Here is a 24,061-nt window from a genome sequence, read left to right on the forward strand (position 1 = left end):
GTCTTACAAAATAAATCTTGTAAGAAGCTAGGTCCCTGAAAGCCAACCAGTTTAATCGGGTTTAATCTGAATGCAGATAACTACAAAAAGCTTGCCAATGTCAGTTGTAATAGCACTTCTGTTCCTTCACAAATTTTATCACAAAGAGCTAAAACTCCACAAACAAATACACATACTATGTATATAACAAAGGAAGAACGGTTTGGTTCCAGAAATTATAGAGATGCATAAAGTGTATATAATTAAAGCTATTGTGATGAAAATTAAATTTTCAGTTGATTATTTTCTCCACTGTTCAAAATAAAGGATAATATTTACTAAATCATAATATTGTACATAGAAATTAACTTGGATATAACAAGAAACTAAAGAAATCTAAATATAGATAGTGTAGTGCATTCCTATAATCCAACAATTGGGAAACTCAAGGAGGTGGGATTTTGGTATGATTTTTAGGCCAGCTGGGCAACATAAGTGTTAAGAAAGTTTATTTCAATTAAAACAAAACAAAACAAAAACCAGAGCTAGAGAGATGGGTCAGTAAGCAAAGTAGATGGCCCAGTGTGTAAAGTATTTGTCACACATGTGAAGGCCTGAGTTCAGATCATCAGTGTGATGGTTTATATTAGCTATCAACTTGACAGTACCTATAATCAGATGTGATAGATTATCTTCCTTAGGTTAACTGGGGTAGGAAGACCCACCTTATCTATGGACAAAGTCCTGAGCCATACACACACACACATACACACACACACACACACACACACACACACACACACACACACACTGGCAGAGCAATAGCATTCATCCCTCTGCATCCTCACTGTGAACTAAATATGATCAACTGCTTCAAATTCTTGTCATGTCTTTCCCACTACAATGGACTATATGCAGTAAACTGAAATAAATCATTCCTCCCTTAAACTGATTTTTTAAAATATTTTATTTATTTTTTGAAAGAACAGGAAAGAAGTATTTATATAGAGAGAAGGAATGGGCACTCCAGGGCCTCCAGACACTGTAAATGAACTCTAGATGCATGTGCCACCTTGTGCATCTGGTTTTCATGGGTATTGAGGAATTACACCTGGGTCTTTAGGCTTGCAGGCATGTACTTTCAGTGCTGAGCTATCTCTCCATCCCTAAACAGACTTTTTGTGAAGTATTTTGTTTCAGTGATGAGAAAGTAACTAATGTTCCAAGGATCCATAAATGTTAAGAATGATGGTGTGGCTTGCAATCTCATCTTTTGGGAAGGCCAGAGATTGGATCCCTGGGGCTTACTCACTACTGGAGCCAAATCAAGGAGCTTGAACTTCAGCAAGAGACTATAAAGTAGAGCACTAAAACCACTACACATCTGGTCACCATATACATATACATGCACATCCATATACACCATACACATAAAACAAATTATAAATAATATTTGATTTTGAAATGATGACAAATATAAAAGGAAAAGGAAGAGGAAAAATTTAGAATAGATTATAACTATGTGAAATTCAAATTTGAGTGAAAGACACAGGCACAGTCATATATAGATAATTTCTATGGCTTCTTGAGTTGAGACAGGGGTAAGTATAGATGTGAAGATGTTTTGGTATCAGAGGTGAAAATGTTTATTATCTGTCCCTTTATCGAAATATGTGTTAATTCTTGTTCTATCCTATAAGCATTTAAGGTTTTATACTGATTCTGATATATTCCATCTTTTTTTACTTTTAACATTGTTACTCTTCATTAGATATATTTTATTTTTTCATTGACTGTTATGATGTATGACTAGAAACTGCAACTATCCTGTATTTCAATATGCTTATATAACAACAAATTTTCTGCCTGAGTTCTTTCTCAATAGTTTTTTGCTTGAATGAGATACTTTGTTTAACACTTTACCTGTGTATATTATTCATATATGCATATTAACTGAATCAAGACACTTTGTATTTTATGATGAATTCTTAGAAAACTTAACTGCCTGACTCAAATCATGAAAAATTCTTAGCAAAAGTAACACTAAGATAAATTACAAAATAAAACAGGTTTTAAAATGTTTAGGGGCACATGTAATGGTGCAAGCCTTTAATCCCAGCAACTGGGTGACAGAGGGAGGTAGGAGGAATGCCTTGAGTTTGAGGCCAGCCTGGTCTAGCTTGAGACCCTACCTCAAAAAAAAAAAAAAAAAAAAAAAAAAGAAAAGAAAAAGAAAAAAAAAACACACAAAAATGTTTAGGTTTACCAAGCAATAATCCATGAGCTACTTTTTAAATTTAATTTTCATTTTTATAGTTAATAATTTTCCTTCCTTGAATTGTATTTTTAAAGGTTTTGTGAAAATATTTTATTTATTTAAGAGAGAGAGAAAGAGGGAGAGAGAGAGAGAGAGAGAGAGAGAAAGAGAAAGTCTACCAGGGCCTCCCGATACTGCAAACAAACTCCAGAACCTTGTGCTACCTTATGCACCTGGCTTATGTTGGTATTGGGGAATTGAACCTGGGTTCTTAGGCTTTGCAGGCTAGCACATAAACTGCTAAGCTTTTTCTCTAGGACCTGAATTGTATTTTTAAAACTTACTTCAGTGAAAGTTGTACTGGTGGTATACTTTTACTCTTTGTTTATATGAAAATATGTTAATTAGCTTGCTGGGCAATAATTTTTTGAGTAGTTAATTGTAAAAGGTAAATTATTTTTCTCAAAATTTGAAGGAAATATTTGATTTTTCCCTTTTAGCTTATGTTGTGGAGAATGTTGGCAGCAATCAGTTGAAAATGGAGCAGGTAACAGCATTGAATAGTTAATTCCACAGAATTTTTGCCCAAAGAATTGTCATATAATAATAAAAGGATCTGAGATGGTCTTTATGTTCATTTTATTTTGGCTTTTAAATGAACAGGTGTTAATTAAATTCTGAAGAGGACAATCAGTTCAAATTTTACTTTGCTTAATAATACTACAAGATCTCCATTTGGCCCCATAATTTTAAATTTGAGAGTTGGGCTTCTTTCAGAGTTATATTGAGAAAATGTGAGCAAATAAATGACAAAACTGGCAATGAACATTTCTGGCTTAATCTTCCACTTAATTTCTAAATTAGGACGCTAACTACCTAACGTCCATCAAGCACACACTGCTATTGCAATTTCTTTCCTCACCTCACTGTCCCTACCCCTTGATATACTCAAATTATCATTGAATATTAACTCCAAAATACACCCTATTTTGTTTCTTTCTTAAGACCAATAACTATGAAGCATGCAGAACATAAACCAAATCTAGCAGGAAAGAATTCTATAAACCCATGCCACCTTGTTTTCATCTTTTGTGTTGGGCATATTTGTGAAAACAAAAATTCATTTCTCTCTAGGGCACTTTCCTTGGGATGGTTACTCTAATTTCTTGCCCCTTTGTGCTTTTCTCTTTCATTTTTTTTTCCTGGCTGCAAAGTTTAGAGGGTTTTAAAAAAATTATGCTGTTGACTATCGATAGATTTACTGACAAAGGTACACTGACTAAATTCTCATCTTATCCCTATTCTCCTTCACATCAAAGAGTAGAGCAAAATAATATTTTTGCATAAAATTCCCCTTAGTTGATCCAACTGGCAAATTAGTCACCACTTTGGTTTCTATCTAAAATCTTTTGATAGAAATAAAAGCCCTAGCAATAATGGGTGATTACTTTCTATAGCTTAAGTGATCACTGGTCAGAAAGGCAGCATGAGATTGATTTTGTGGTAATCACATATGTAAGGAAAATATATAGTGTACTAAGCATTCTATTCAGTATGACTTGTTGTACTTTGGGTGCAAGAATACTGCAGGTAATATAATGGCCTATAACAACTTATTAGATATAGTCAGAAGGTGATAGAATACACCTGGTTTCTCTGACATTAATGTGATAAATAATCCCCCCTGTTTCATGTTCTGATCTCCAACAAATTTAAACATGATAATAATTTATCATTTATATTTAGATTTTCATTTTAAATAATTGGTTAATTTACTTTGGATTGTGATTTATTGGCTATTTTAGTTTTAGATATATCAGTAACATCTTGGTCACAGAGCTAAAAGAAGGGTATTTTTAAGGATTTCGTTTTTACTTTATTTTCCTAGTTTTTTTGAGTTAGGATTTTGCTGTAGCACAGGATGACCTGAAATTTACTATGTAGTCTCAGGGTGGCCTTAAACTCAGAAAGATCTTCCTACCTCTGTCTCCTGGGGGCTGGGATTAAAGGCATGCACCACCTCGCCTGGCTTATTTTCCTATTCTTAAAAATATTTTAGCTGGGTGTGCTGAGCCATTTCTCCAGCCTCATCCTATTTTCTTTTTCTTTCTTTTTTTCTTTTTACAAATATAGCTACATTGGATTGATGTGGAAGAGTGAAAAGAGGCACAAAGAAGACACAAAGATGCCAGGTTTCTAAATGATGCCCTACCACCCACTAATGGAAGTTACTTTGCTTTGATTTCTGAATGATAACACCTTCATTTGAAAAATGTAGGTGTTGCTTGGCATGGTGGTGAATGCCATTAATTCCAGAACTCTGGAGGCTGAGGTAGGAAGATCAGTGTGAGGTTGAGGTCAGCCTGAGCTACAGAGAAAAATTTAGGTGTTTCAACTACTTCTCAATATTTCCAAGTATAGACAATTATAATTAACAAATATATAACAATTAATATATAATTAATCAATGGCTTACATCAAAATTAATATAAGTACAGATGTATAACAGTATTCAAATATATATTTGGACTCTAGCAAAATGTAGGAATGAATAAAGCATAACTATTGGAAACAGGATATGGAGAAGAACATGGATGGAGTTATTGTGTAGATGTACAGTATATGGTTGAAACAAATTAACTTGAATTGTGTACTACATTTTTAAGGAGAGACATCAAGTAGGCAATTGGATATACAAGTCATGAGGTGAAGTGGGTAATGCAGCCTAAGGATATAACTATTCAGTCAGCAGTTAGAAAAAATTTGCACTCATGATACTGATGGAGATAAGGAAAGTACTTAGTAGTGGAAAAAATGAAAAATATCATAGGACTGTATTTCAAAAGTATCTGACGCTATTGATATATTATATATATACCCTTGTAATTTATCATTTTATCCATATTAGCGCAACTTCTATAGGTAAATATCAATGAATATTGATTTTATTTTTAGGATCATATCTGGACACTAATTTGCAGTCTGTCCTCAAGAACATAAAGTTGAAAGTTCTATGAATATGTTGTCATTCTCTGAGAGCCAGCTGCCAAACTGTAATAATTATTGATAGACAAGTACCTACATTTATTTCACTTCTTTTGTGTGACAAAAATAGGTTGTATGTTTTTCACTGCCTCTCATAGTGTCCCAGTGAGATAAACTAGCTCTAGAATAGAAACTTGCTTTATTACTTATCAGACCTACCTTTGCTTTCTTTATTTCTTCACTTCTCTGTTGGGGTTTACTCAGGACCTGATACTGTTGGAGGGAGGGACAAGAGTACTGCATTAAAAACATAACTTTAACAAAAGGTTGAAGACAAAAAAGAAGTACCACAATAGCTAGGTGTTAAATCTGTAAGGAAGAGTCATCAAGGTGACTATAAATATGTGGTGAGTGATTGAAGGAGAGTACATTAACATCTGGTTTCAACTACATTGACAGGTCAGGTAAGATGTATACCAAATGTGGCTATTACATTTAAAATCAAAACCATTAATGATCTTACAAATGATGAAGAAAAATCTTAATTGAAGTGAGTTTTAAAATGCAATAAAAGAGCTGGGGAAATGGCTCAGCATTTAGAGTGCTTGCCTGCAAAGCCTAAGGTCCCAGGTTCAATTCCCCAGTGCCCACATAAAGCCAGATGCACAAAGTGGGGTATGCATGTGGAGTTTGTTTGCAGTGGCTAAAAACCATGGAGAACTCATTCCCTCTCTCTCCCTCCTTTCTCTGTGCTGACAAATAAATAAATAAATACATACATTTTAAAATATGTGCTAAGAAAGGATTTAAAGAAAGACAGATAACAGTGTTGTTATTATGTTCCTATAAGCAGAACGATTTGAGAAGTGAGTAGCTAGAGAAAGATAAAAAAAAAAACGGATTTTTAAAATTTCATGTTCTTTATAGTATTGCATGATCATGGAACTTGGTTATTAATGGGCAGGGTCCATTAAAAAGAGAAAATATAATTACTAAGTGGAGAAATTATTTGTATGGTATGTTTGGATACAAAATGGTTGGATTAGACTGCTCAGGCAGAGTAGGAAGTCTTAGAAAACAGTAAGGCAAGTTAACATATTATTGTAAACAAACAGATTATATATGAATATAAGCAGGTAGGTGTGGTAAATAAGTGAGGGTGTCTGGTAATTGCACTTAAGTGTGAGGTATGTACTGTCTGTACAATGATAAAGCTGGTGCTAGTAATCAACTTTACCTCCCATCAGGATGAGCTGCTTTCCAACTCAGCTCATGGCTTATTGTGGCTTTCTTACTACTTTCTAACTCAAGCAAAAGAGGCTACACCATTGCATAGTTCTATCAGAGTCTGTGCTGTTTACTTTGCCAGTCAGCTTTCTTAAACTGCTGTCATTTAAACCTAGATATTTTGATGCCCCGATAGTAGTATCGATTACTCTCCCAACCACAAAGCTGTGAGTGCTTAGTGCTGCATAAAAAAAAAATCACCAATAATATACTAATATACCAGATACACTATCTCAATGTTCTGGATATTGAAATACAGGGTAGTTTTAGATTTGAGCACTGTTGGGAAATTTCCAAAGCCAAAATGAAGGGGTCAGTTCAACTAACTTCTTGTCAAGTTATGGATTATAATTTACTTCATACTTACCCAAGTTGAAAGAACTCAGCAAATTTTAATTGTAGGAATAGGGTCCTTATTCCATTGATGGCTGTCAGCCAGGCCCACATTCAACACTTAAGAGGCTGCTCACAGGTTTTCTCCATCTTTGGGACCAGAAGCAGATTATGTTTCCAAGTGGATCTCAGGCTGCTTCCAGATTCTCATATACTTCATTTAAATTTATGTAAATTTCTGGAATACACTTTGCATTTTATGAGTGTATGCAAATGATATTAGGCCCACTCAGATCACTTTTTTTTTTAAATTTAATTTATTAGTTTTCTTTTCAGTAAATACAGGCAGTTTGGTACCATTATTTAGGCTCATCTGTGATCTACCCCCTCCCATTAGACCCTCCTTGTTAATGAAAATGGGTTGTGCATTGTGGAGTTAGCCCCCAGTTATTAGTATGATAAATGTCTCTGCAAATCATGACCCAACATGTAACTCTGACATTCTTTCCACCCCCTCTTCCGCAAGATTTCCCCGAGCCATGTTGGGTTCATTTTTGGTCTGCTTCAGTGCTGAGGTGTTGGGGGCCTCTGAGGCTCTGGCTCTCTGATTTGGTAGGAGTTGATTTTTCTCGGCGTTGATCTCCTTCCCCTTTGTGCTGGTATCCGGTTCACAGGAAAACATCACCCTTGCTTATTTCGCCAGTTGTCCTTAGTTTCAGTTGGGCCCCTTTTGAGGTATGTTGGGGCAGCTCTCTTCTTAAGATCTGCATCTATCTGGAAAAGAGAAGCAGATTCTCCAAGGGAGAGTAAGTTAGCACCCGGAAAATTGAGATAACACTTACTTTTTTGATAGACAGTTTGATAGGTGTAGGCCCTCTTATACCCCGTGATTGATGGTAGCTTGATATTGTAGAGTGGGCTTGTGTTTGGGTATGATTCTGACTTGTTTCCCAGCTCCAGCTAAGTGTCTAGTACCACTGAGTGGATCAGTTAGCCAAATCAAGAACAATTGATTCCTCATCATGGCTGTGTACCACTATTGCACTTGTGTGGGCATCACATCCGGTTATTTGTTGCTAATTAGGTTAAACAATGTGTTGCTTGGACAGATCAGATCACTTTTTATGATCAATTAGTAATTGAATACATGAGCAATATCATTTATGCCATTAATAGCAAGACTGACATCAGGTCACCAAGATCATTTGACATATTACAGTCTAATTCAGGTTCCATGATTTATATCCATTTCTCATGTAAAAATAAATTTATTGTGTATAAATTCCTGAAATTTTTATCCGGTTACAGTAGTTAGTCTTGTCCAAAATCTCTTCATCTAAGTTTAAGGGTTATCCTCCAAAGAAACCAAGTTAAATTTCACTCACATTATCGTAGTTCAAAGTTCAAAATCTCATCATCAAATCTAGGTGTTCAGTTGGAAATGAGGTTCTTTAGTAAGGTCTCCATATAAGGACATACAAAACTATAGAAAAAAAATATATTTCCCCACTACTTTCAACATGAAATGATAAGAAAAGTATGAGCAAACAATTGTAATAGACATATAGTTCAAAGAGAGGAAAACAAAAAGTAAGAAATCATAGTTCTCCTCATTTTGGAAATCAAATCAGGCAAATGTTGAATTTATTCTGGATTAGTTTTTAGGGCTTGGACACTACTCTCTTTGTCCCTTGATTTTCCTCTTTGTGGTCTTAAATATATGGATGTATTTGTTATTCTGTTTGGGCTCTTAATTTTAACCTGTGAGTCAGCCCTCCTTTTGGATGAAACAGGACATGTTTTGTATCTGAGAGACTTTATTCACTGATCACTGCCAGAAAAATTTTTCAACCTCACAGCTTTTTATTTTGCACTATTTTTTGTTGTAGTAGTCTTACCTCACAGTGTTTAGGTTGTCCCTTTACTCTATTGATCATTTTTTTGTCCATTTGGAAGCTTCCGGTTATATATAATAGCATTTGTATCCTTTTCGCTTTTTTTTTTCTGTGCTTTGATGATATTATTTTAATAAAAATTATTGCAATACAAGTTTTTGAATATTTTCACCTATGTTTTCTTCTAATAGTTTCATATTTTAACATCATAAATATAGATCTCTTATCTATTTCAGTTGGTTTCTATATTTGTTGAAAGAAGGAATCAGGGCTGGAGAGATGGCGTAGCGGTTAAGCGCTTGCCTGTGAAGCCTAAGGACCTCGGTTCGAGGCTCGGTTCCCCAGGTCCCACGTTAGCCAGATGCACAAGGGGGCGCACGCATCTGGAGTTCGTTTGCAGAGGCTGGAAGCCCTGGCGCGCCCATTCTCTCTCTCTCCCTCTATCTGCCTTTCTCTCTGTGTCTGTCGCTCTCAAATAAATAAAAATTAAAAAAAAAAAAAAAAGAAGGAATCAAATTTCATTCTTTAGAATGTAGGCCCTCTACATTCTCAGTACAGTTTATTGAGGAGGCTGACCATTCTTTCCACTATATGTTTCTTATGTCTTTTCAAAGAACCATTGGTTGTATGGGTGTAGATTTACTTCTGGGTTCTGTATTGTGAGCTTTAAACTAGCTAGTACCATGGTCTTTTTGGTTACTAGAGATCTGCAATATCCCATGAGACAAGTACTTCTGTTCTAGTTACTTTTTTTATTTTTCTCAATTTATAGGATGACTATAATATATAATTTTAGTGTTATTACTATTGAATAAACCAGTAAAATATATGAGTTGCTATAGAAATTCTGTGCATTAATCCTTCTAGTTCATAAGCAGATGAATTCTCTGTGTTTCAACATGTTCTTATACAGGCTAACTTGTTGAAGGTTTAGTCTATCCCCAGCTAGAGGCTCCACTGAGAGGTTACTAGATGATATAGATGCTGAGCTCATCAACAGATTCTATTCATGGTTAATAACTCAATGACTATTTAAAGGTAGGGCATAGGACAATGAGTTTGCTCCTATCAAGAGTATGTTATCCTAAAATCCTACCTCTCTCTCAATACTTCCTGATCACCATGTCCCTAGTGCATATCCTACCCCACTACAGCCCAGAAATAACATAAACAAATGATTTTGAACATAAACTTTTAAAACTATGAGCCAAAATAAATCCATCATCTTTTTCTGAATAAAATATTTAAGACATTCTAATACAGGATATAATTAGGCCCACACTATTTTTAATTCACTATATAGACCAGACTGGCCTTGGGCATATAGTGATCTGCTTGTTGCAGTCCCATGAATGTTATGATTACAGGTGTGAGCCACCATATTCAGCTGATCCTTCCAGGTAAGTTGCTTGGTAAATTGTTGTTCTCATAGTTTGTGACAGGAGCAAAAAATCAACAAATTAAGTTATACTGAGTTTTATCAAATTATTTTCCCTTATCTAATAATATGATCATTTTTTAAAGTTTAGACTTTGATGTTTTGTTTAATTTTATTTATTTATTTGAGAGTGACAGACAGAGAGAGAAAGAGGCAGAGAGAGAGAGAGAGAATGGGAATGCCAGGGCTTCCAGCCATTGCAAACGAACTCCAGATGCATGTGCCCCCTTGTGAATCATCTCGCTAATGTGGATCCTGGGGAATTGAGCCTCAAACAGGGGTCCTTAGACTTCACAGGCAAATGCTTAACTGCTAAGCCTTCTCTCCAGCCCAATATTATCATTTTATCTTTGTTCTTCGATCTATTATTGAGATATATTATATTTATTAATATGTTTATGATAATGAGCCAAACCCATTAGTCTGAAATAACCTACATTTGGCTGTGTTAATTTTTTTGATATGCTATTGGATTGTATTTGCTAGTATTTTTTGAGAATCTTTTCATGTATGATCTGCCACGATATAAGTTACAGTTTTCTCCCTTCTTTCCTTCCTCCCTCCTTTCTTTCTTCCTTCCTTCCTTCTTTCTTTTCTTTCTTCTTTGTTTCCTTCATTTTCTTTCCTTTGTTTCTGAGTGTTGAAGACGGAACTCAAGTCTTTGCATGTGCTACACAAATACTGAAACACTGAATTATACGTAAAGCCCTTTAGTTTTCTTGTTTTGCTGTTTGTTTATTGTTTTAGTATCCAGAAATGCTGACTTCATAGAATGAGTGTGGGAAATTTCCTTTTATTTTTGGTATGTTGGAGTATTTATAGTTAGTTATATTATAATGCCTACCACTTTACTGAGTTTTTTATTCATATCATGAATATTCCTAAGCTTGCTGAATTGTATATTTTCTTGCATATAATTAAGATTCTTCATATAACTTTTAAATACTTTCTATGACCATTTCATAATTTACTTGTAATTTTAATATTTTTTGTTTTTATTTTTATTTATTTATTTATTTGACAGTGATAGACAGAGAAAGAGGCAGATAGAGAGAAATAGAGAGAATGGGCACTCTCAGGCCTCCGGCCACTGCAAACAAACTACAGATGCATGTGCCCCCTTGTGCATCTGGCTAACATGGGTCCTGGGAAAACGAGCCTTGAACTGGGTCCTCAGGCTTCACAGGCATGCACTTAAACTTTAAGCCATCTCTCTAGCCCTTTACTTGTATTTTTGGTCTAGAAAGTTACCATATTCCTTTGGAGGGATTAATTTGTCTTATTTTCATACTTATGTCCTTACCATGCTATATGCCTATCTGGTCAATCAGTTGTCTTCACAGATTTAATATAGTGGCATTCATAATAAAAGATTTTCTTGCTGGACATGGTGGCACACACCTGTAATCCCACCACTCAGGAGGGAGAGGTAAGAGCATCACCATGAGTCTGAAGCCACCTTGAGACTATAGTGAATTCCAGGTCAGCCTGAACTAGAGTGAAACCCTACCTTAGAAAAGCACAAAACAAAAACAAAACAAAACAAAAAATGCCAGAGTCCAGCCCTGACTTGAAGGAGGGTCCCCGAAGAGAGGTGTGAAAGGGAGCGGCACAATAATGACTCAAAGTCAAGTTCTGGTGCAATCTGATATGCTAATGCTGAAGGCAGATGAGTTTCTCCATCTCTTTTTCTCTGCTTCTCTGCTGCCACAGCTCTTAACCTCACTCTTTTATTTTCTGATCATGTCATGCAAGATCAAACTTCAAGAAAGTTGCAGTTCCACAGAATTCATAGAAACTTTTTGCTATTTCTTTACATCAAATAATCCCATAATTATTTACCTCAAGTACAGTTGTCAGGCCCCTATAATGATTAACTATTTTCACATTTTCCCCATGTATGTGTACTCAAGCACTTGAGATTTCATGAACTCCTACTTGCAATTACTGTATTAAATGTGAGGCAAAACAACCACAAAATGGGGGTTCCCACCATTGATTCAATAAACCCATTTATCCCCCAACCAGTTCTTTTGAATTTTCCATTTCATGTCCCTCTGATACTTATACTTTGGTTCCCCCAATTGAACTCTTTTTAACCTAAGTTGTTTTTCCTGTAAGGATTCTTGGGAAAGAGTCATAGTTTGCTACAATTGCCACCATTCAGAAAAATTAATCATAAAACAATTTTTCATTGTTCCAGGAGGTTCACTGTTTCCTCCTCAGTGTACTGTACTCCATGCCTGACTTTCTTTAAGGCCTTAAGGTAAACAATTAGTTCTGACCCATTTTCTTGGTTTTCCAAATCTATGCCAGAGCTTCTTTCAGATACATTGACCAACGCTTCACTAACATCAATTTTTGCTGGAAAACTTAACTCAGAAATTGTTGCACCAAGTAAAAGCAGAAAAAGACAAACATTATACAGAAAACCATAGATATCTGTAGCACAGAGAGCCAAACATGTTTCTATAGAGGGGCCACATTCGACTCCAAGGAAGAGAGAGCTGTGCTGGAATTGCGTCATGCAGCTCTTCAATGCTTGATTCCTCCTGATCCTGAGTTGGCATGCTTGCCATCTCCGGCAAAAACAACCACAAAAAAAAGAACAAGAAGAAGAAGAAGGAAAGAAAGAAAGAAAGAAAGAAAGAAAGAAAGAAAGAAAGAAAGAAAGAAAGAAAGAAGGAAAGAAAGAAAGAAGAAAAACAACTTTCTTCTAAGGATGTATCTTAGTATTCAGTTGCTATGCTATAATGATCTTGGTGCCAATTGGGCCACATAGAGTCATCTGTGTATAATTTACTTAGTTTCAATCTATTGTTCTATGTGGGTTGTATATATTCTCATTAGCATTCTTAGCTTCTAAGGGCTCACCAGAATCACCCATTAAGGTTTGATTACAATATTATAGGGGTTCTTCAGCATGTGCCTGCAAGTTCTCCACAAATTATCCTGTAAAACAATTTCAACTGTTCTTCCACAACTTCAGGTATATAGTAATATAAAATGTTATATTTCTTGATACAAATATTCTGTGCAATTAAACAATTTATATAACAAGTACCTGACTCTTTCAGCTTTTCAAGGAAAAGTGTTGTTTTGACTTGCAGTTTCATATATTTCAGTCTATGGTCATTGGTCCCTATTCTTTTGGACCTGTTATGGCACAACATGAGAGAGTTCTAGATTTACATTACTCAGTGGAATTGTAACTGATTTTTGTAACCTACAAGAGTTGGCAGTTTTAGATTTCATTCTATACTTTAAAGACCAAAGTAGACAAATCACAATCTTGGTTGATGCTATTAACTCTAACGTGACTTCAATGGGAATGGGAATAGTTAGATATCTCCTCACTAGAATTTCAAGTGTTTGGAGATTACACATGGAATATTTTTGATAGAAATAAATCTTAAAACATGGAAAAGATAAGATCCAGAGATAGTAACATCAGGAAAGTGCATGGGTAAGTGTTATTTCTGTCAATGATTTCTCCATAATTGCCATTATATCAGTGCTGCAATAAGCTGTACAAGCATATAATAAGCAAAGCCAACAGAATACCCACAGAATGGGAGAAAATATTTGCAGGTTATCCAACTGATAGAGGCCTTATCTCTAGAATTTACAAAGAACTCAAAAGTCTAAACAATAAGAAGACAAATACCCCACTCACAAAATGGGGCACAGAGTTAAACAGGCAATTCACAGAGGAAGAGATACAAATGGCAAACACACACCTAAGAAAAAGTTCATCATCCCTAATCATCAGAGAAATGCAAATTAAAACAACTATGAGATTCCACCTTACCCCAATAAGGATAGCCAACATCAAAAGGTCAAATGAAAATAAATGCTGGCGAGGATGTGGAGAAGCAGGGACACTCATTCACTGTTGGTGGGAATGCAGGATGGTACAACCACTTTGGAAAGCAATATGGAGACTCCTTCAATTTCTTGCTTTTAATTAGCTCAAACGAAAAAGCCTTTGACTGAAGTTCCTAGGACATATTACCTTGAGAATATGTCCACTTGCTAAAAGCTTTCAATCTTCATTGTTGACCTAAGTGTAGTATGGAAGTACCATTTGTGTGGCATTGATCATCATATCATTCAAGAAAATAACCTTAAAATAATAAAGAACAATAAAATAAAGATAACAAAGAAGGTAAATTAACATAAAAGCTGGTCTATATTGACTTTTTTAAAAGTCAGGATTAAATTCACAATCTGACAAAAATAACTTTTTTGTTAAACCTTGTCACAGAGACAGAAGACATTGATAAATCTATGATTAATGAACTATATTTCATATGGAAAGTGAGGTTCAAATTAGCTAATTTTACCAAAATAAAACAAGCCATAAAGTGTTCTGAAGATGAGAAAAATGAGTCTGTTCATTGGCTTCAGATCATAGTTTTCTTTTTTTTCTTTTTTTTTCTAAATGTACAGCAGTTTCTTCTCACAATGTATCACATTTCAGACATCAAGAAAAATGTAAGAAAAAGCAATCTTGTCTTAAGTCTATGAGGTCATCCCTTGACAACATAGTTTTCTACTATTAAGTAAAATTTGTATTTCTTATTCCTGGAAATAAAGCATATTGTGGGTTGACTAAGCATTCACATTTGATGTCTGAATGGAGGCTGATTTGGAATTCTGTCTGTGATAAGAATTCTTTCTGGAAAACACCAGCAGATAGCATCTATTCACCAGGACCATTATGAATGCAATATATATATATATATATATATATATATATATATATATATACACACACACATTCTACTCTGTAGTATAAAAAGGTCTTTATTTTACTGATATTCATGAAATGTGTTCCATATTCTATTCTCTGATGCTATGAAATCAATATCAATTCTTTTTTTAAAAAAATATATATTTATTTATTTGAGAGTGACAGACACACAGAGAGAGGCAGATATAGATAGATAGAGAATGGGTGGCCCAGGGCCTCCAGCCACTGCAAATGAACTCCAGACACATGCTCCCCCTTGTGCATCTGGCTAACGTGGGTCCTGGGGAGTCAAGCTTCAACTGGGGTTCTTAGGCTTCACAGGCAAGCACTTAACCACTAAACTATCTCTACAGCCCCAGAATCAATTCTTTAACCTCATCAGTTATGAGTATCAAGTGTATTACAAAACTACAAGCTCATAACAGTAGAAGATGGAAGAATGGATGCTGCTAGATTAATGCTTCATCATTTGATAAGAAAAATCTAAGCATCTACCTCCTTCTGACTCAGATGATTTGGTCATCATGTTTACGAAGATAGGAATATCTTATTCTCATATTCCCTAGAGTAGAGACATTGACCACATGATGCTCGTGCTCCACTTAAAAAAACACACAGGGGCTGGGGTGATGGCTTAGTGGTTAAGGGGCTTGCCTATGAAGTCTGAGGACCTAGGTTCAATTCTCCAAGACCCAACATTAAGCCAAATACACAAGGTGGCACATGTGTCTGGAGTTCGTTTGAGTGGCTAGAATCCATGGTGTGCCCATTCTCTGTTTCTCTCCCCCTCTCTCTCACTTCCTCTTTCTTTGTATCTTTTTAATAAATAAATTACTTAAATTAAAGAAAATACATAGGAATATTGGACAACTCTCACATAATTTTTAAATTTCTATATGTTGTTATTGTCCACAGTTGGAAGAATTTGACTTCTTATATGACCATATGAATGAATAAATGGAAATATATAAAAGATTAAAAATGTACACTTGGATAGAGGAACAAGTGTACAAGAAATTTTTAAAGGGTTCATAAGTCAAGGCTTGATATAGCTATAGTTCTGGTAGTCTGACTTTAATGTCACCTGGTATAATTCTGAGTCCATTCATAACATATTCCAAGGTTTATTCATGTGTCTATTTTTTTAGGTTAATTTGAGTTCTAATGTGTTGCTTGTATCACTTAATGTGAATAAATTGATAATAGACCACTTGAAATGCTAAAGTGTGAGACTATTATTTTTGTTGTTCTTTCATTAAATTAATTTTCAGTTAGCATATATGTTTAAGTTTATTCTCTCCTGCCCTCCTCTCCCATCTTTTCCAAACAATTCTTCTGTGTCCATGCCACATGTGTCCTATACTCTTTCATACACTTTCTTGTCATGTCTTTATATTTGCTCTTACTTACCATCCTATCTTTATAGATTTTACACACACTTGCTTCCTTGTATATAGATACATATAGATATTATGAGCTAGGATCCACATAACAGAGACAACCCAGGATTTTGTTGTTTTTGAGTTTGGTTACTTCACCCAATATGTACCTTGCCAGATCAATCTATTTTCCTGAAAAATTCACAATTTCATGCCATTGAGTAAAATTGCATATATGGGCTACATTTTATTATCCATTCATCATTTGATGGATATCTTGGCTGGTTCCATTTCTTAGCTATTGTAAATAGCATAGCAATTAACATGGATGTGCAAGTTCTGCAGTAGAGTGTTGAGTCCTTATGGTATATACCCAGAAGTGGTATAGCTGGGTGTTATGGCAGTTCTATTTCTATTCTTTCTAAGAAACTTCCACACTGATTTCCTTAATGGATGAGCTAGTTTGCACTCTTACCAGCAGTGAAAAAGGACTCCAAGAGTACAGGAAATACCTCCAAGATTTAACATATGGAATACATGGAATTACAAGATTTTTTTCAGACAAATGAAGCCATCAACAAAGAGAACACACAGCCTAAAGATTGGGAGACAATCTTTGAAAGGTTTATATCAGACAGGAGTATAATAACCAGAATTGATAAGATTTTAGCAAAAATTGAATGTCAAAAATTAAACTGCCCATCACCAAATGGGCTAACAAAATGAACAGTTTACAAAAAGAGAGCTACAAACCGCCAGTAAGGACTTTTAAAAGACTTCCACAACCCAAACCATCAGGAAAATGCAAATTAAAACCATTTTGAGATTACTCCTCACCCAAGTTAGAATGACTATCATTAAGAAAACTGACAACAAATGTTGGTGAGGGTATGGGGGAAGAATTACTGTACTCTTACAAATGGAGAAAAATGTTGCCATTACTTTTAGTATTTGAATAACAATTTCTTTAATTGTAGCCATAGGTGGACTGAAGCAGTGGTATATAGGAAAATGAATTATAAAAATTGGCCTGGTAAAATGGTTCAGAGGTTTAAGGCGCTATCTTACAAAGCCTGCCAGGATGGGTTCAATTCCGAAACCACTCATGTAAATGGTATGCTAAAAGTAGGGTAAATGTCTCCATTAATTTGCAGAGGCAAAAGGCCTACCTCACACATGTGAGCCCATGCTCACACACACAGGTGAAATAAGTGACATTTTTTAGAAAGAACACTTCACCTTAATATAATCTGTCAGAAAGTACAGTAATTGTGGCTTGCAATGAAACATATCCATTATTTAGGCAGAACACTGTGCAAGGGGGTTATTGGCATCATTAAATTTCTTAGTAATCTTTTGAGCACCATAATCTGTGCTTTTCATCTGGCTTCTCACTATCTTGTGCTCAAAACCCATACCAAATCTCTTGACTAGGAAATACTGTTTCTGGCTTACACATTTCTGCCAGATATGAGTGCAAAGGGAGCAGGGTGTACCTCACTTTTAGTTTTTGACTCTTACTCTGTGGCAGCTGATGCCTCCCTGAACCTTTGGAGCTCAGACACAGCACAGCTGAAATGAGAAGTTATCTCTGCTTCCAAAGTAGCTCTTTTGTATGGAAAAGTTGAGTCATGAAACAAACAAACAAACAAACAAAAAATGTAGCATGAAACAGATATCACTGTCTTGGTACACAAACCCACCTGTTAGTCATCATTTAACTGCAAGTCTTATTATCACTTGGGTCAGGAGACACATATTTTGACATCACTATCATACATTCCATTTTGGGTTACTTTGCATATTTTGTGAATCAAAGCTAGACATCAATAGCTTCCACTGAAGATTACACCCCCCCTTCCTGGACCTCTCTGACATGTTTTATCTAATTTAGATAACCAATGACTCAGACTTAATTGTACTTATTTTGTTTCAGAAAATATCTCAGTGTGACACCATTCACATAGTTGATTTGCTCTTTAAAACAGTTTTTTCTAAATATTAAACTATAGCGTATCTTTGATGAAAACTGCTAATATATATACCTAAGGGTATATATGAGTACAATTTGAAATTCCTCAATGCATAATGTAAATGCAATAATGACTTACATAAGTACCTTGGTGTATGTTGTTGCAGACAGGCAGATATAGACCAATGAAATAGAAACTTTAATAAGAAAAATAGATGATGGGAAGGGAAAATATATAAACATATTCTTTGAATTGCATTATTTCTGTACCACCAAGAGTATATTTTGTCATTATACAACCTTTCCATTAATGAGGGTATTTTTGACACTTGTTTTTCTCATTTGCTCTCCTCTCCCCTTTCCAGGATTTCACCATTAATATGCAGGTTACAGTTTGATAAAATCTCTTTCCATTCTCCAGCTGGCTTTCTACTTGTTTTCTTTTCTTTTTGAGCCAAGGTCTCAGTATAGATCAGACTGACCTGGAACTCACTGTGTGATTCTAGCCTGGCCTCATACTCATTGCAATGCCCTCAGAGTGCTAAGGCTAAAGTCATGCTCCACTCTGCCTGGCCTTTTCTCAGCTTGTTCTTTTTTTGTGAATATTTTATTTATATATATGAGACGAAAAGAAATAGAGAAAAGGAGGCAAACAGAGATGGAGAGTGTGGACACACCAGGACCTCTTGCCATTTTCAATGAAATCCAGACACATGTACCACTTTGTGAAGGTTGTACATGAGTACTGGGGATTTAAACGATTTTCTAACTTATTTTTTTGTTTTTCAAGATAAGATCTCACTCTAGCCCAGGCTGGCCTGCCAGTCACTCTGTAGTCTCAGACTGGCCTCAAACTCCCAGCAATCTGATCCTCCTAATTCTGCCTCCTGAGTGCTGGGATTAAAGTCATGCACCACCATGCTTGGAATGCCAGGGTTTTCAAGCAAACACCTTTAACCACTGATCCATCTTTCCAGTTACTTTCTTAGTTTCTTAAACTATGGGATCAAACTCCACAAGGTAGCATAAAAATGAATGTGAACATTGTGCAAAATCTGGCAATAGTAAAAGGTTTCTGGAGAAACAACAAGGAAATTAATTCAAAACCAAGTGTGTAATAAATGCAATGAGCTTCCAGTACTGTATGCCTGGGTTACATCACATGACTTCACCGCCTTGATTATGAGCACACAACATGCACATTTTGCAACATGTGTGTCATTGTCATTTACCAATGAACACAGCCTAAAACAACTTGCTTCAGAGTTAACATCATTCCTCAACATGTAAGCAACAAATTATTATATTTTTACAATGTATTATGTTAGAATATTTAATTTTATCAATTGCTATTTGAGTTGCTGATTTGAGTTTCATAAAAATATTATTCAATGAATTTTGGATTAGAATTTGGACAGAATTTCCAACAAGTGCTGAAATAGCTATAAATATATTCCTGTAATTTTATACTGCTTAGTCATGTAAAATGATACTCTTAGTATTGATGATTATAAAATCAAATCATTGAACAACTTGGAAAAACTTTGGAGGTGTTCTACATTCCACATCATCAAATATTCAACAAAGGTTTAGTTCTTTGTGTAAAGAAAAACAGAACCTCTGTCTCAGTATATAAAGTTGCTTTATTGTATACATACTTAAGAATTGTTTTAATAGACATAATTCCCTGCATGATATCAGATCATAATGCTATATTCCTAGAAATCAACAACAAAAAAACCAACAAGAACCCCAATGGCAACTGGAAACTGAATAGCACACTCTTAAACAATAAATGGATAGTGGATGAAATAAAAAATGAAATTGAAAAATTCCTGGAATTGAATGACAATGAGAACACATCATACCAAAACTTATGGGACACAAGAAAGGCAGTCCTCAGGGGAAAATTCATAGCACTCAATGCCTTCATAAAAAAGACAGAAAGATCCCAAATCAATAGCCTAAACATCCACCTAAAGGCATTGGAAAAAACAAGAAAAATCTAACCCAAAGAGCTCCAGAAGGAAAGAAATAATTAAAATCAGAGCAGAAATTAATGAATTGGAAACCAAGGAAACAATTAAGGCAATTGACAAAACAAAGAGCTGGTTCTTTGAAAAAATAAACAAGATTGACAAACCTCTGTCCAATTTGACCACACAAAAAAAAGGAGAGACTCCAAATTAACAAAATTCAAAATGAAAAAGGAGAGATCACAACAGACATAAGTGAAATTGGGAGAATCATCAGGACTTATTTCAAATGTGGAGGAGATGGATAAATTCCTGGATGCATATCATCTACCAAAGCTAAACTCAGAGCAGATTAATCACCTCATGAAGCCAACACACTCATGGAAATCGAAAAAGTAATAAAAAAAACCTCCCCAAAAAGAAGAGTCCAGGACCAGATGGATTACCAGCCGAATTTTATCAAATCTTCATGGAAGAACTCAAACCAATCTTTCTAAAATTGTGCCACACAATTGAAGAACAGGGAAAGTTACCCAACTCCTTCTATGAAGCTAGTATCACCCTAATCCCAAAACCAGGCAGAGATGCCACAAGAAAAGAAAACTTCCAGCCTATTTCCCTAATGAACATAGATTCAAAGATCCTGAACAAAATACTCGCAAACCGAATCCAACAACACATCAAAAACATTATCCACCTTGACCAAGTGGGATTTATCCCAGGAACACAAGGGTGGTTCAACATACAAAAAATCTGTCAATGCAATACTCCACATAAACAAGCTTAAACATAAAAATCACATGATCATTTCAATAGATGCAAAAAAGGCCTTTGACAAGATATAACATCACTTCATGATCAAAACATTGGAGAGAATCAGCATGGCCGGATCACATCTTAACATAATAAAGGCAATATACAAAGCTCCAAAGGCCAAAATAAAACTTAACGGAGAGAGACTGGAGGAATTCCCATTGAGATCAGGAACAAGACAGGGATGTCCTCTCTCACCTCTGCTTTTCAATATAGTTCTGGAAGTCCTAGCTCAAGCAATAAGACAGGAGAAGGAAATAAAAGTGATACAATATGGAAAGGAAGAACTTAAGTTAGCTCTATTCACTGATGACATGATTGTATATGTAAGAGACCCGAGAGACTCCATCCCAAAACTCCTGAAGGTGATTAACTCCTATGGCAAAGTAGCAGGATACAAAATCAATGTACAAAAATTGGTAGCATTTCTGTATGCAAATGACAAAGATACAGAAAAAGAAATAAAGGACATAGTCCCATTTTCAATAGCAACAACAAAAAAAAAATATCTTGGAATAATGTTAACTAGGGAAGTAAAAGATCTATACAACGAAAATATAAAAACTCCCAAAAAAGAAATTGAGGAGGACTTGAGAAGATGGAAAGACCTGTCATGCTCCTGGATAGGCAGAATTAACATTGTGAAGATGACAATACTACCAAAGGCAATATATAGATTTAACGCAATTCCAATTAAAATCCCTACAGTGTTCTTCACAGAGATAGAAAAAATGATCTCAAATTTCATATGGAAAGGCAGAAGGCCTCACATATCCAAACATATCCTCAGCAAAAGAAATACCTCTGGTGGCATCACCATATCTGATCTAAAACTATACTACAAAGCCATAGTAATAAAAACAGCATGGTACTGGCATAGAAACAGGAGTATAGACCAATGGAATAGACTTGAGGACCTGGATTTTGGGTCAAGCAACTATAGCTACTTGATATTCAACAAAGGCCTGAACAATATAGGCTGGAAAAAAGATTGCATCTTCCACTAATGGTGCTGGACAAACTGGATAACCACATACAGGAAACTAAATCTTGATCCACACATTTTACCATGCACTACACTCAAATACAAATGGATCAAAGACCTCAACATAAGACCAGAAACTCGAATACTACTGGAAGAAAGTTTAGGTAGTACTTTTCATGATATAGTAATGGAAGAAGACATTCTGAACAAAACCCCAGTGGCTCAAGTTCTTAAACAGTCACTCAAACAATGGGATGATATGAAGCTGAAGTGTTTCTTTACAGACAAGCATATAATAAGTAAAGCCAATAGAATACCCACAGAATGGGAGAAAATATTTGCAGGTTTTCCAACTGATAGAGGCCTAATCTCTAGAATCTACAAAGTACTCAAAAGCCTAAACAATAAGAAGACAAATACCCCACTCACAAAATGGGATGCAGAGTTGAACAGGCAATTCACAGAGAAAGATATACAAATGGTAAACACACACTTAAGAAAATGTTCATCTTCCCTAATCATCAGAGAAATGTAAATTAAAACAACTCTGAGATTCCACCTTACCCCAATAAGGACAGTCTACATCAAAAAATCAAATGAAAATAAATACTGGCGAGGATGTGGAGAAGCAGGGACACTCATTCACTGTTGGTGGGAATGCAGGATGGTACAACCACTTTGGAAAGCAATATGGAGACTCCTGAAAAAGCTGACTATAGAAATACCAACAGACCCAGTTATACCCTTACTGGGCATCTACCCTAAAACCTTCAAACCACAGGCCAGAGAGATTTGCTCAGCCATGTTTGTAGCTGCTCAATTCATAATAGCTAAAAGCTGGAATCAACCCAGATGTCCATCATTAGAAGAATGGATAACAAAGATGTGGTATATCTACACAATGGAATTCTATACAGCAATAAGAAAAAACGACACAAAGAAATTTGAGGAAAAATGGTTGAACCTGGAACAGGTCATTCTCAGTGAACTTACCCAATCAGAGAAAAAAAATCGACACATAGTCTCACTCATCTACAACACCTAAGCTGAATCTACCCAATATACCTTACATACCCAGCAAGCACCTCATGGACTAGACAATAGTATGGATGGGGAGGGTGGGGAGGGCATCGAAGGGAGGAAAACAGTAATCTGGACCCAAACGGCAATGGTACCATAAAATTCTACTTCCTAAAAGACAGACCAAGTGGCTGAACCTTCACTAAACCCTTACAGGAAACACCTGACTGCAAGACACTGGAGAGGGTAGGATGAAGACTAACCTAAATCTTCTACATCTTCCCTCCCTCCCTCTCCCCCTCTCCCCTCTATCTTTCTGCTCTCTAACTCTTGTATATTAGATATGCTTTTCCTCAATTTCTTAGTGGGCAATGACCTGTAATCCCCCACTTCCAGCTTGGGGCTACCATCCACAATGAGCTTTTGATCAGAGAAACCTACAAGTTTTCCCAAAACAATGACAGACTTCTCTCAGAGTACTTGATGACCCACCAAAGGCCAGTAGTAAGACCCTATTGCTGAAGACTCCATACGCAGCTGACACGTAAAATGGAATGGCATGGCTGGAAGCCACGAGAGAGTCAGTCCCCAGACAGTCAGCGTGTCTAGTGCCAGAAGGTGCTACATGGGTGACTGGGGGAAATGACTCATTGTCTAACCTAATTAGCAAAAAATAACCTGATGTGATGCCCACACAAGTGCAATAGTGGCACACTGCCATGGTGGGGAACCAACTGCTCTAGATTTGGCTAACTGATCCCCTCAGTGGTATGAGACCCATAGGTGGAGGTGGGAAACAAGTCAGAACCATACCCAAGCATAAGCCCACTCTCCAATATCAAGCTACCGTCAATTATGGGGTATAAGAGGGCCTATACCTATCAAAGTCTCTATCAAAAAAGTGTTATCTCAATTTTACGGGTGCTAACTTACTCTCCGTTGGAGAATCTGCTTCTTTTTTTCAGATAGATACAGAACCTAAGAAG

Source organism: Jaculus jaculus, chromosome X (genome assembly GCF_020740685.1).
Source record: "Jaculus jaculus isolate mJacJac1 chromosome X, mJacJac1.mat.Y.cur, whole genome shotgun sequence".
NCBI classification, from domain to species: Eukaryota; Metazoa; Chordata; class Mammalia; order Rodentia; family Dipodidae; genus Jaculus; species Jaculus jaculus.